Source organism: Sinohyriopsis cumingii, chromosome 15, assembly GCF_028554795.1.
Source record: "Sinohyriopsis cumingii isolate HCF-2022 chromosome 15, ASM2855479v2, whole genome shotgun sequence".
In the NCBI taxonomy this organism is placed as follows: domain Eukaryota; kingdom Metazoa; phylum Mollusca; class Bivalvia; order Unionida; family Unionidae; genus Sinohyriopsis; species Sinohyriopsis cumingii.
The window spans coordinates 18906846-18922013 of NC_142975.1; the positions used below are offsets into that span (position 1 = coordinate 18906846).

General features: G+C 35.7%; 1 non-coding gene across 1 annotated transcript; it reads left to right on the forward strand.

Moving 5' to 3' along the window:
• The first annotated feature begins 6643 nt into the window (after positions 1–6643).
• On the forward strand, positions 6644–6715 carry Trnap-ugg (transfer RNA proline (anticodon UGG)). The gene has a single exon. It is a non-coding gene; the product is annotated as a tRNA-Pro (tRNA).
• The last annotated feature ends 8453 nt before the right edge of the window (positions 6716–15168 follow it).

The following is a 15168-nucleotide window of genomic DNA, read 5'->3' on the forward strand; positions in this document are numbered from 1 at the left end:
AGATCAGGGTGTGGTTATCCGTATGTATTTCGGCGACAGTGCACAGTGAGTAATAAGGCCTTGGTGATGATCCGGAAGTGAAATCTGTGTTCTGTTTACATGCTGCTTTGTTGACAGTCCAGCCTCTCAAAAAAGTGCAGGTCAACCTTTGACAAGAACTTCACCATGAAGTCATCTTTGAAGGTATTTTAAATTAACATATGATTTGTATTGATCGTCACAGTGGAAAGGTCAGTATTGAGAAACAAATGTAGAGAACATATAGTAAAATTAATTGTGTTCTATGCCCATAGGTATTGTTAGCGCAGTCACGTGAGAGGGGCAGTGTCTAAACTGAGTGTAATTGAGATTCCGGCAATTCGTTGTTGCTGAAAAATTACGTTACATGACTTTAACACAGTAAACCCTTGTGTATCTTCTGACCTAGTGATCTGTAATTATATCAATGTAATAATAATAATTAGTAATTTTGCGTTTACTGTGGAATCTCCTACGCAAAATTAACTCGACAATGAGTAGATGCAATTAAGAAGTATCTTCCAGTCCATGATTTTGTGAAACAACAGTTACAACAACGCCAGGAAGCTCAAGTGGAATTTACAAAGGGTACAGAACAGTTATTTAAGCCAATTGTAGAAATATCCAAAACAATTGTTACAGCGACTGATTCAGCACAAAAGCTCTTGAGAGATTACCAGCTGATATTGCTGGTAAGTCTTCAACCACTTCCACCACCAGTTCAACCACCACCACCAAAAGCTAAAACCAAGATAATATATAAATTTACCGAAGAAGGTATTGGAGATACAAAGGATCCAGACCAAGTATTTAAAATTGCTACATTTGGATAAATTCTTAGAGAGCGGTTCGTAAAACCTGCAGATATTTACAATTTAAAAGCTGCCGAGTAAGTCAAGGATGTATATTGGATTGCTGATAATACTCAGCAAATCAAAAAGGACGACAATGATTTTGAAATCGTTAAAAAAAATGCAGTAGATGAATTTGCTGCAGGAGTAGAATTGAGGAGGGAAACAGAGCGAAAGGAACTGATGCTTCGATTTGAAAAAAGTAGGAGAAGAAAGAATAAAAACTTGGCCTAAAGCAACAAAGGAAAAGAGAAAGGCTGCATCAGAGGCACTCCAGCAGCGCTCGCCTGAACCAGAACCAGAACCAGATGAAGGAGCAACCGGCAGTGGCCTTGCCACTCGCGATCGACGTCGTAGGAAACAAGGCATTTATGTGACCACTGAATCGTCGGTGATTCAAGATAAACTTTGTCCCAATAACATTGTCACGTGCCCCCTATGGAATTATTACTAACCCCGGAGAAGGAAGGACAATTTAAAGGTTAAATTAGCTCCGAGCCCAAGTCAACAAAGCCGACGGTCTAGGTGTTAAAATATAAAATTAATAAGGTGAAAGGTATAACAATTTCATAAACTATATCACAGTATTCGACAATTACATGACAATTTTTCAATGCAATTGCTTCCAATCATTACACGACCTATCCAAATTGCCAATTATTTCATCCCATGAAATTAAAGATGAGAGGGTTTCCTTCCCGTGTCCCTTCTATGTTACTCATTTGTAACTACCGCCTTGTGTTCCTTTCCCGTCTATCCATGTCGGTGCTTCCGGTACCCTCGTTTCCGTCCTCTCAGCCTTCTTGTCATTACTTCCGCTAACCTCGTTTCCGTGCTCCTGGTCCTCCATGTCGGTACTTCCGGTACCCTTGTTCCCATTCTCCCTCCCTCCTTCCTCGCTGAACAGCCTATCTATAAGTGCTATGCACGTTGTCTCCTCTCTAATCTTCGGGTGGTATTCGTTCACACCCGGAAAGATACATCAGAAGCCTTTGTTTCAATCTCGTCCAAAGTTCCTAGAACTAACTTCCCGCTCTTATAACGAGCACACAACTTCGGCACTCAGAGCGCAGTCTAGTCTCTCCCGACTTGCCTACATCTGCTCTCGCCAGTATTCATACAATGTACTGACTTTTTCACAATGTCTGGCTGTGTGAGAAACCCGCCCAAAATTAGATTACCTAAGTTCTGACTGGATAACGGTGGTCTCTTTGAAAACGGTCTGGCGTGGCATCACTGGGGTGTTACAATGTCGGGTTTCCGACCTCCAAGCCAAAGCCGACCGGTGACATCACTGCTAATTTTAAACAACAGAGTTTCTCGCTCCTTGGCAAGATTTTCAAAGGAAGTAACAGCGAATTTGAAGTTAACGCAATGGCTAATTCACGGACTGGTATTTTCTTTGTTTCAGAATCAACCGCGGCATTTGCTGAATCTACGTGTGTTTGAACATATGCTTTCAATATCGCACCAGTTTTAGTAACGTCTTCCTATCTCAAGTCTCTAAAGGGACTGAAATTCATCACACACACATAAAACAACAACAATGTCTCTGTCTTTTTCAGGTTACAACAAGGAAATGCTCTCAAAATACTCTTTTTAATAAAATCTTGCTTTTGTTATCAACCAATCCTGGTCAACTAGACCCATATATACTTTATCTTTTCACTCATTTCTAGACCGGTTCACATCTCTCCAACTTTGCTCTCTCTCTCTCTCTCACACACACACACACACACGGGAAATGTGTATTGATGTGACCTGTATATGTCAAGTAAATGTATGAGATGAAGAATGTGAGAAAATCCCAAATCGTTTCATATGATTTTTAAAGATTCTTTGAAATTTGTCATTTTATACATTGAACTGCAACACAACTTGGGGATTTTTTCGTTATCCAGCTAGAATTATTTCCTTGGTGTGTATAACTCGATTACTTTTCCTAAAATGAAAAACGAGATTTATGTACTGGGAACAACTGATCTTTCGAAATAATAAAGATCACAGGGAAACTTAAGTCTCTTATGCATATTAGAAGATATCATGTCATTTTTGAGTAAAGAATATTCATAACGTGTCTTCTATTGAAAGATTCTGTGCAATACTGTTTGAATTTATAACTTTTCCATGCTAGTGTTATTGTAGCGCATTACAACTGTATTTCGCGATAATTTTAAATACATAATGGATGTCCATGAACACACACACACACACACACACACACACACACACACAAGCAGGATTGATACTCAACAAACATAAATTGCTTTCCTGTAACTGCCATAATGTGGTACAAACTGCCAGAGATGATGTGTATCCCACGTATCTAGTATCAACTAAGTATATTCAGATTTGCACAGTTGTGTATAGATACGTTTATACGTTCATGTTCACTGATGGTAAACAACGTGGCTTGAAGGAACGGAAAAGCCAATACCATGAAAGAATTATGAGCTAGATTTCTGAATTTATTTCTTCAAACACTATTGCCTTTGATGATTTCAATTTATTAAGCAGATAACAATGTTTGATTAGCAAGAGTTTTAGGACAAGCATTAATTTCTACGTGCTTCATAATCCATATTTCAGATGTACTCCAGAGTTCAGGTATAACCCATAGTTCAAGTGTAGTCCAGAGTTCAGGTATAATCAGTATTTCATGTGTAGTCCAGAGTTCAGGTTCTTATGTTACATGTTTAGGCTCGAATAAACAGTAACACAAGAAAGAGTGAACATAACATGCTTTATAAAAATATAAGAATTTATTTCCCTGGAAAAATTTTGTACAAAATGAAAAAATAAGAACTTACTGGTTTTAAAAATCAAATCCAAAAATAGTCCAAGAATAATCCACGAATAAAATTTTAGAAGTCCTAATATTAAAATGTTCTAATGATTTCAAGTTCGAGTCCCGACGAAGAATCCAAGATGGAAGAAGTTGGCGTATGCTGTAAGCTGTAGTGTCGAAGTCTACAGTTCGTTGTAGCAACAATAAATATAACTCCGGGTTTGGAAATCTGAATAAATGTTTATAAGAGCTGTCTTTGTTCAAGAATTGCACATGAGCACACGTATTTTCCTGGAAAAAAATAATCAGTCATTTTGAATCCAAGTAATTTGAAATAACTCCAAACAACACAACACCTTCCCGTTTAAAGAAAAAGCCCAACTGAGATTATTTCTCCAAAACAAAAGGTTATATCGTATTCTAAAACGCAAGGGGGTTGGGGGGTTGGACACGTGATCATGTTCCAGAACCTCGTCTAAATCATTTACTTGTTAAAAAGTACGTACACCCAGTGTGGCCCTGAATAAAACCAATCATTTTACTCTAAGAAATAAAAGTAAAAAATAATGTTTACATCTTAAACGACGTAGTCCCATCATGACCTTTACAACAACCAATCATTTAAAAATAGAACTAATTTACGTGGTTGCTACTAATTTTGAATCAAGGCCAGGATCTAGGTCAAGACCTGGTGTTTTCTAAACCGGAGAGTCAAAGGTCACACTATTTTCTAAAAAAAATTATTAAGTTCCTAGCAAACAGAAATACATTATTTTGACATATAATGAAATTTAAAAAAATAAAAAGATTCTAAAACTTACAAACAATTAAATCAGATATAATTAAAATAAATATAAATAACAAGATATAATCATATCTCAGGCATAGTCCAGTGTTCACAGGTATAGTCCATATTTTAGGTATAATCCATATCTCAGGTATAGTCCTGAGTTCAGGCATAATCCATATTTCATGTATATTCATGTGTTATACTAATTTCTCTTTACTGTTTTTTAAAGACATTAATACGCAATAGTTGATGACATTATTAAAATAATCCGCATGAAGAAAGGGTACTTAGCAAAGTGGACCATCTTTTGGAGGCAATGCTTGCAATGAAATTGGTATTGCTTCAATGTATGTGACACATGGCTTAGCGTCGCAGACGAGACATATCATATCCTTATCTTTTTTCGTTATTAAAAATATTTTTGTGCACGAGATTGCTTTATGATATATAGCATGAATTAAATATATTATTATCTGGCTTTAATAAACTGGAAATTGATTTTTTCACTAAAACCCCAAACCACTAATATCCAATAAAACATTTTCTGATATCAGGTACTTCGTATTTCAGGCCTTTCTCAGTTTGTATTAGTATGTTAGATCAGTCTTTCTGTTTTAAAATTAATTTTTAAAAGTTTCTTAATCGCGGGAAATTATTTGTCATACAAGGACATTTCATACAAGTACACATATCTTCCGGTCTTTCATGCTCCAAAGTATAATTAATAATGATCACAATCAATTTCTGATTTTATTCAATACCAACATCATTTCTTTTATTATGATTATACGGTTCTCCTTTTAATGTTTGGATTAACACGATTATCAATAATGTTGAATACATAACTATGGTACCATTATTACTTCAGCGTTTTCAGAGAAAAAAATTAATGACTGCCTGTCTTTTTCGTGATAACTGTTTTGTTCATGAAAGTCTCTGCTTGACAAACGCCAATTTCTCTTTATTTTTTTTTTTTTTTTTTTTTTTTTTTTGAGCTATAAGAGATTTCCATACATTATTATACGACATCACGCTGACAGGTGAGCATTTGAGTGACCCTCAAATCATCGTCCTGTACTATGTAAAGAAATCATGTTTGGAACCCAGTTTCTTCTCATCCAATGGCCCGATAGTAATTAAATAAACAAATATTGCTTATACTAGTTGTATATCTTTTATTAACAAACTTTTCAAGTTGTAATTTAAAAAAATAGTTAAAGACGGTTAATCCGAGGTTCATGCCCATTTGAACAACCCATTTACGGATCATATGTCCCAGAAATGTTATAAATAGCTCTCTGTCCTGATGTTGATCTTGATTTGTTGAAAAATTATGCTTTGTATAATATTACAACTATTTTCATTATTACTGTTAATTTGTATTTGAGCACGTTTTGTGATTGAATAATAAATTCGATAGTACCCAGAAAACCGTCTGTTTACGGTCAAAATCTAACATAATCAACCAATTACAAGAAGCAAAAAGCTTATCCCAGAATATTTACTGAAATAAATGCCTTATACCAAATTCATACTGAAATTAAAGAGCTAATTAGGGAGTCTAATTTACAACCTAAGTCCATGCTATGTATGCTATAAACGAGAGCTTCATTTACAATCAATTTAAATTTAAATTCCTTCTCTAAACTACAGGGGCTCGGATCGTTGCTTACAATTTACCTGTCATACATGTACTATATAATAGCAAGTAGTTATTGTATGGTACATGTATGACAGGTACATTGTAAGCAACGATACGAGCACCTGTATCGAAACTTACTATCCTACTTATTATATATCAATGTAGTCAAGAAAGTTGAAAGTTCATTCGATCATTTACTTCTAATTTGTTTTCGTATAAAATATGGAGGTATTATGTTTGCATCCCCTCACCAGCTGATGAACCATATGTCACGCTTAAGAATAATATTGGGTGCTATTTCAGAATTCATCCTGGTTTGGAATATGCGAGTTATCCAAGCAAAGGGAGGTAACCCTCTGTGAAGACGCTGTATGAACACTTTGCGTGAATCACCAAAGTCAATAAAGAGTATGAATTTCAATAAACACATATTGTTATAATATACCTGTTAGTCAATTATACATTATGCAGGCATAAACTTTTAGAGAAGATAATGTAAAAAGTCATCGAGATATATAATATATAAGGCTTTACGGAATAAGGAACGTAACAACGGCTCGTTGGTCTAGGGGTATGATTCTCGTTTTGGGTACGAGAGGTCCCGGGTTCAAATCCCGGACGAGCCCGTGTATTTTTATTTTTCATTCGTCAAATCATTGTTTGAATACACTCCACTTTGAAACGTTTCTATTTTTCTGCACAACCACAGCAAAAATTGTATTTGAATAAGAATAATAATAATCCTTGCTACGTTTTCATTAAACATCTCGAATTCTCTTCCTCAATTGAAATTTGTTAAACATATTTCACATCCTATATATTATCTTCGCTAGCCAAGGTTCCGATAAATTATCCTATCTTTTTAGATAGGGTAACTTATCGGAACTTTGGTTAGCGAAGATGGACACACACACACACACACACACACACACACATGCACTCAGACTTTTCTAGTTTTGTTATATCTCGGATGAAAATCTTATGCTAGTTCTGTGCCATATATTGTATTTTGTTTTATTCTACTTCGCATTTTCTGTGTGAGTAGGCTTTACATTCTAGATTGCATCTTTACATCTGTAAATATTCGTTGCTGAGTTTGTTAGATATGTGATTTTACGAGGAATTGTAAATATTAGACACATTATCATCCTAACGGTGTCTTTCCGATTCTAAATTTTCTTTTTGCAATTGACATATTTCATACTGAAAGTACAAAGTAGCGCAATGATAGTTGCAAGTTGACTGTTAACATGACATTAGATACATCATATTAATGTACCATTCTAAGAAGAGAAGGCGACTTTATAAATAAATAAAACAGTAACGCGGATAATGTACATTCTATTTGTGCAGGACTGAGCTACAGATCCCGCCTACCATGCCTCGACAGCAGTGTAGTATCTGTCGAATAATAAGACAATATACATGCTTATTTCGTTCAGAGTATTTTTTATATAAATGTTTTAATTGAGAACTTCTTCTACATATGAATAATTGAGAAGAAACCACTCTTCACCTCCACCGCTCGTCAGCAGTTACAATATACTCTCCGGTTTTAAAAGTTCAACGACCTCCCTAATTCTCCAAGTGATAAATTAAATATCTTTCTTCCCAAATTTTGCAAGTGATACACACACACTCTCTCTCTCTTTTGTTTATATATCGTGGCCTTTCGATGTATATTTGCCTGAAAGCAGGGACATGTATTAGCAAGAATTGTGACTTCTACGATATTCTTTTGTTGTTTTTTAAAAAATCGCTATAACGATTAGTATATAATCAAAAGAACTGTCAGAATGCAATGACGAGACTTAGAAACGGAATAATGTATGTAGGATGTTGTACTATTGAAAACATTCATATAGAACTGGAAGATATGAAAAATCAACATTCCAATATCACGCATATAAAATTTAGAGAGAAGTACAGACAGAGGTAAACATGCAATCTCGAATGTACATCTTACACACACGTAAAATAGAATAATGGGGAAAAGAATATACTGCGTTTACGAATAATAAATGCATGCATAGAATTTTGGTGGTAATTCCCCACTCTGTATAGGCCTGTACATAACATGCACGGGCGAAATATCTATAATGTACTTAGTAATCAATGTTTGTTATATTCTATCATGTTGCATTTTGTTTTTCATTGTTACAGAGGGTGTTGTAATATGTCAAAGCGTATGTCCAGTTACATTAAAGTTTTACAATAAAATACGTTTAAAGCAAAGTAAACTACAACTCAGACTCATTACAACATTAATTCGAGTTGCTACTGAGGACTTACGAAAAAGAGATGATTTGTATGAAGCACATGTACATCTTGATGTATTTCCACTTCTTTTTGATTTTGAAGTGGTGAAAGGAAAGGCAATATAATGTCGACCTGCTCAATCAACCTTATTTGATAAGCACTGCGAAATAGCCTAAATTCTACTCTCTTTCTGCATGGTACATTTGTCATCACCCTATATAGGCCTGTACATAAAATGTACAAAAAATATCAATAATCTTGTCATCACAAATGTACACAGAGCAGTCTCCTTGTTTGATCAGCTAAATTGAATGATCGCCAGTTGCTCTTCTGTTTGCCTGCGGCCTTTATCGCTAAAAAAAGTAGTCCATTTGGCTGCTTATTTTTAACCCGTCCTTTTTAATTTAATACATGTCACTCGGACTCTGCGGATCGTGTAAATCCAAAAATACAGAGTATGCCGAACAATTTCTAGCGGTGTTTCAATTTAATACCGATTTTGCATGTGCTGATATGCCATTAGCCTGGAATAATGTTGTTGTGCTAACAGTCTTGATGTCCTTGAATGAATTAACAATAATCCCAAAATAGTGATTTAGATAGAAAAGCCAATGGGCACATTGTAATTCAAGTGAATTTCAATAAATAAACCCTCTCAAATATTAAACCGAACGAAAAAAAACTGAAACTTATTATTGTAAAACTGACGTTAAGAAAAGAATGAGTAATGCTGGAGTAAACAACGTTATATACCTCTCCAATCAGACCCATGTCGCAATATCATTTTCTGAAAATACTCTGTCATTTTATTGAAAGTTTCCATCAAATTCGTAAACAAGGTCAGATCGGTTTACTTAAATTTTAGCATGAAACCTTGGAAACGACAGGTAGACCATGTTTTCCCATGGAGAATACCAATGTCCTGAATTCAAATCCAAATAAACTGGCTTACCTCCAAATAACAATAATCTTAATATATCATCTAATATCATATACAATAATTAGTTATGTAATATGCTATTTATAAAGAAATGACATTAGTCAGGTAGGTACAATCTCCTATCCTCAATTATGAATAAAGGTAAATCACCAAATACAAAATTAAATATAACTAACATATAATCATGGACAAAAGCCAACAAACAATACAAATCAAGTATACATAAACGTTGACAGCTAAGAAATGCAGTCTGCAATTTTGCTGTAAATATTAATGAACCGCGAGCAAGTTTTTAATTATATTAACTATGTGTTTGTCAAAATGTTTATTTGTTCATTTTTTTCGAAAACTTGTTAATAATTTAAGAATCATGGATATCTTAAGGACTGGATCTAAGAATCACGGATATCTTAAGGACTGGATCTAAGAATCACGGATATCTTAAGGACTGGATCTAAGAATCACGGATGTCTTAAGGACTGGATCTAAGAATCACGGATGTCTTAAGGACTGGATCTAAGAATCACGGATGTCTTAAGGACTGGATCTAAGAATCACGGATATCTTAAGGACTGGATCTAAGAATCACGGATGTCTTAAGGACTGGATCTAAGAATCACGGATATCTTAAGGACTGGGTCTAAGAATCACGGATATCTTAAGGACTGGACCTAAGAATCACGGATGTCTTAAGGACTGGATCTATGCTAGATTATCGAACGTTAATGTTGCAAATAAAACATTAGAATTCAAAATTAAGCCACGCATAGTTAAATACAGGGTCGAATAAAATGGTGAACAATGCTCTGAGAGGTCAACGCACAGAATTAAAAAGAAACTAATACGTATAATTTCCCATCACAGGACACACTTATCAGCACTAACATACGCAAATATTTCACGGTGAATGCCAAGATGATCAAAATGCGTATTTAATCTCCATAAACATTTTGTAATTGCAGCATGACAGTTGCCGCTGCATGACCTTCATACACGAAATGTAAAGGAATGGAGAGTAGTCAGTGAAAAAGAACTAAAAAATGTCTTTAAATATTTCTAAACAAATTAGTTAATAAAGCCTCTTAAACCTTTTGTGGTGGGCAAGTGTAACACACGGCTATCGACCTGATTCCGCCTGTACATCATGTTGTATGGCTTTAAAAATCTCTGTCCGGCCCGCCTCCTTCAGGAAGTTGCACGTGCTTATTTTGTAGCATTGCTTTCTATACGCTCCCATCAATTCTAAGATGCTCGAGATCACATCTTCGCAATTTATTTTTTCTCAGGCAATATAGAAAACGCACGACTACTTTCTTTCAAATCAATAATATTAATACAATAATTAAAACGATTTAGACATATCCAATGACGTGGGAATGGATCATGGATTTAGACCTATCCAATGATGTGGGAATGGATCATGGATTTAGACCTATCCAATGACGTTGGAATGGATCATGATTTGACGAGCACGTCTACATAGTTTTCCATTTTTATTTTCGTATGGTCGCCTCTGATGAGAAACCAAATCTATCTGTCACAGTGCTACGCCTCTGATGAGAAACCAAATCTATCTGTCACAGTGCTACGCCTCTGATGAGAAACCAAATCTATCTGTCATAGTGCTACGCCTCTGATGAGAAACCAAATCTATCTGTCATAGTGCTACGCCTCTGATGAGAAACCAAACCTATCTGTCACAGTGCTACGCCTCTGATGAGAAACCAAATCTATCTGTCACAGTGCTACGCCTCTGATGAGAAACCAAATCTATCTGTCACAGTGCTACGCCTCTGATGAGAAACCAAATCTATCTGTCACAGTGCTACGCCTCTGATGAGAAACCAAATCTATCTGTCACAGTGCTACGCCTCTGATGAGAAACCAAATCTATCTGTCACAGTGCTACGCCTCTGATGAGAAACCAAATCTATCTGTCACAGTGCTACGCCTCTGATGAGAAACCAAATCTATCTGTCATAGTGCTACGCCTCTGATGAGAAACCAAACCTATCTGTCACAGTGCTACGCCTCTGATGAGAAACCAAATCTATCTGTCATAGTGCTACGCCTCTGATGAGCAACCAAATCTATCTGTCACAGTGCTACGCCTCTGATGAGAAACCAAATCTATCTGTCACAGTGCTACGCCTCTGATGAGAAACCAAATCTATCTGTCATAGTGCTACGCCTCTGATGAGAAACCAAACCTATCTGTCACAGTGCTACGCCTCTGATGAGAAACCAGATCTATCTGTCATAGTGCTACGCCTCTGATGAGAAACCAAATCTATCTGTCATAGTGCTACGCCTCTGATGAGAAACCAAACCTATCTGTCACAGTGCTACGCCTCTGATGAGAAACCAAATCTATCTGTCATAGTGCTACGCCTCTGATGAGCAACCAAATCTATCTGTCACAGTGCTACGCCTCTGATGAGAAACCAAATCTATCTGTCATAGTGCTACGCCTCTGATGAGAAACCAAACCTATCTGCCACAGTGCTACGCCTCTGATGAGAAACCAAACCTATCTGTCACAGTGCTACGCCTCTGATGAGAAACCAAATAGTTATGTCATAGTGCTACGCCTCAACGCAGTGCATGCTGTATTTTGCTTCGAAACTAAACCAGATGTGGGCATAATAGGTGGCTTGGAGTTTTGAATATAGAGAGTAGCTATATATTTACTGAAATAAATCCAAACAATATAATTGAATGGAGTGCAGTATTATAGTATCAATTATGGTATAAAATTATAAGACCAAGCTTACTGAATTATAATTATATTAACTAAGTAAATGTGAAGTGCAAAGAAAACTTATCTAACAGATTTTTAACAGTGTTCATAGCACCATGCATATATTAAATGGACTGATTCAGCTTAACGGTACAACACTTTTTCATTATGAAAAAAGGATGAGACAGGTGCATATTTATTTCACCAACATGTTGATCTTTTTAATAAGCTTATTCAAAAATGGAAGTCACTCACGCTCTTCGCGTGCATAGTAGACCACCACATCACTTTAGACACTCCCATACAGATATAGAATTTTGTGTTGTTATGCTTTAAAAAAAAGGAAAAGGAATGAAGGACTGAAGAATGGTAAGTTAGAAAGAAGACCAAAACGTGTCTTGGCTGACGCTTTGCGGACTGAGCTATCATACTACACTGATGAATTTATCCCTTTAAACAGGTTTGGAATGAAATTTAGAACGGGATGTAACCACAAAGCTCTTACAATGCCTCGCAGTTGAACATTGTTTTTAATTTTTTCCTTCAATATTTTATGCCTTATTTCATCCTGAAGAAAGTTGTTTGGAAGAAAACAATTACCTTTATTCAGTTCTTTTTAAATCACAAATTATCTTTTATTTTCACTTGAAATGTCTGTTCTATTCATGCACTTCGATAGTAATGAATGTTCGCCTTGAATGTTCTGCTTTACTTAAACGATCTGCAAGGTGAGTAGTTTTATCAAATTTTAATCAGATAATTATCTGCGAATTCTCTATGCAGATACATTCTGTACAGCTCGGGATAATTCCTTTCAGTGCGAGTAGTAACCCTTACAGCTAACCGCACTACCACTAAAAGTTGAAGAATTTGCCATTGTAATAGATCATATACAATTTTAACGCCGATGGTACGCTATTATAATAAATTGATCTATCTTTTCGTAAAAAATATTCATCTCTATAATAACATCAATATGACTTAAAAACGAGGCTGGCCCGTAGGATAATGAACGGTCTGTGCAGGCCGTATTGTTGTTTATAACGATATATGGGAAGAAGTTTGAAAGAGACTCAGTATAATACTTGACCGTTGGATACATTTTTGGTGGACGAATATCTGGATAGACGTGAGACAAAAAGATCACCATAAAAGACAATTCATTGACAATAGCAGTCATGAGATTTGAGCTATCACAGAAATTCTGGAACCTGAATAAATGGTATTCTTCCAACCTTTGAATGAAAAGAAAATAAACTGATAAATCATCCGTTTTCTATAGTGTCAGACTGTGGCTTGCATTGTTATTAATTATGATAAATCATCCATGTGACCTCCGTAAAAACAACCCCCGGGTTTGGAGGCATTTAAGAATGACTAATATGTCCTTTTCTTGTATGCGACGGGAAAAGTAGATGCTGTTCAACTTAAAACAACAGCTTTGACTTTTCCTGTCTCGAGGAAGCATTTAACCAGACACTAATATTACACAGCTCACACGGAACCATGCAAGAGTCTGGTTGAAGGAGACGTTATCATGTTGGCACTGTAATATTGGCTAAGGTAGCATGGAATAGCTTATTAAACTGGTCCCTATTAAATTTCTTAACTTAAGGATATACGTGATTTTTTCTGCACTTTTAACTTTTAACTTCCTGAAACTGTTGAGGAGAAAAAAAATATGGAGAAATTCAGTTTCCATTTCCTCAAACTGCTGCTTTGTGTTTTCGTGATTAGTGATGACACATCATCGGATCTTAGTGACTTCAATGAGATTGTTATGATGTCATAACAACATTGGACATAATGTCAGTTAAAAAACGACACCTTTTGCAGCCGAGGTGGTTTTAGCCTCTCGTTTGGTTCCGTGAGAGTTCTTAGAAAGAAGATTTATTAAAAGTATTAATTACCATTTTTTCGGTAAAACTTTGTAGAAATTAACTACCGAGACATATCTCCCTATTTCAATTCTTTTCTTGACATCTCTGCAATCATTCAAATATGAATGAGTTTGAAAATTTCAAAGGAAAGAATTTAATTCTACTACAGATGCATCAGGCATGTCTTAAAATCAGCCAGTAAAAATACCACGTGAGCTAAGAGACAGCCTCGTTCGATCAGCCAGTGATATCGTCTTTCTAAAGTATTGGAGAACCTTGCTCTGGCATTACGAGAAAATTTCAGATGTACCAGACCCCGTATGACGAAGCTCTGACAAAGTCACGTGAGAGTCAAATTCAACGACGCTACATCCGAGGCTTTCTTTCTACCATGCGACGGAAAAGTCCGAAGACGTTATCTGTGACAAAACCAAGTCTAAAAGAACTAATGCATTTTTAAAACGTAGGTCAATAATTCTGTAGGATATTGTCACAATCTGACTATTTCAACTTACAATATGCCTGCCTATGTGCCTGTGTAAGAGTGAGTAAGCAACAACCGCACACAAATACATGATATTAAATCTATTTAATCTATATCAAATTATTTACAAATTCAGAATTCACATTATTAACACTTCGTTCAATAATCGAGTAAGACTTCAATCCACCATTAAATTCATGTTTATAAATGTTTATCTTAAATTCTAGTCTTCAGACAGACATGTCTACACCAGAGGGTCCCACAATACCTGTCAAATGTATGTTCTCACACAGAACAATATACAAGACTGGAACGTGTCTACCCACACAGTGTCGACTTCTGCAATAACATGCAATAAATGCATATCCACACAGGATTTGGTTATGTCTGCCCACACAGGTTAGGCATCTGATTCCACATATGTGACAAATGCATGTCCACACAGGAATGAATGATATTTCTTACTTGCTTGTCCAGTTTAACATGGTGTAGTACAATAGTTACATGAGCGACCTCCTGATACCCTGATAACCAAGCTAACAAGCCACCTATGAATAAACTGTTTAGTTTAACTACGTACTAACTCATTCATAATGATCCCTACACTAATTCATAATATAGTTACTATGTCAATCATGTGAATCATTCATGACAATTACATAGTAATTCATTTCTCAACTGACAATCATGTACAATACAAATCGGACATAAAAAATAAATGACTTCCACTCACTATTGGCATTATCAATATATCAGTGGGAGAAAAATGATATCGT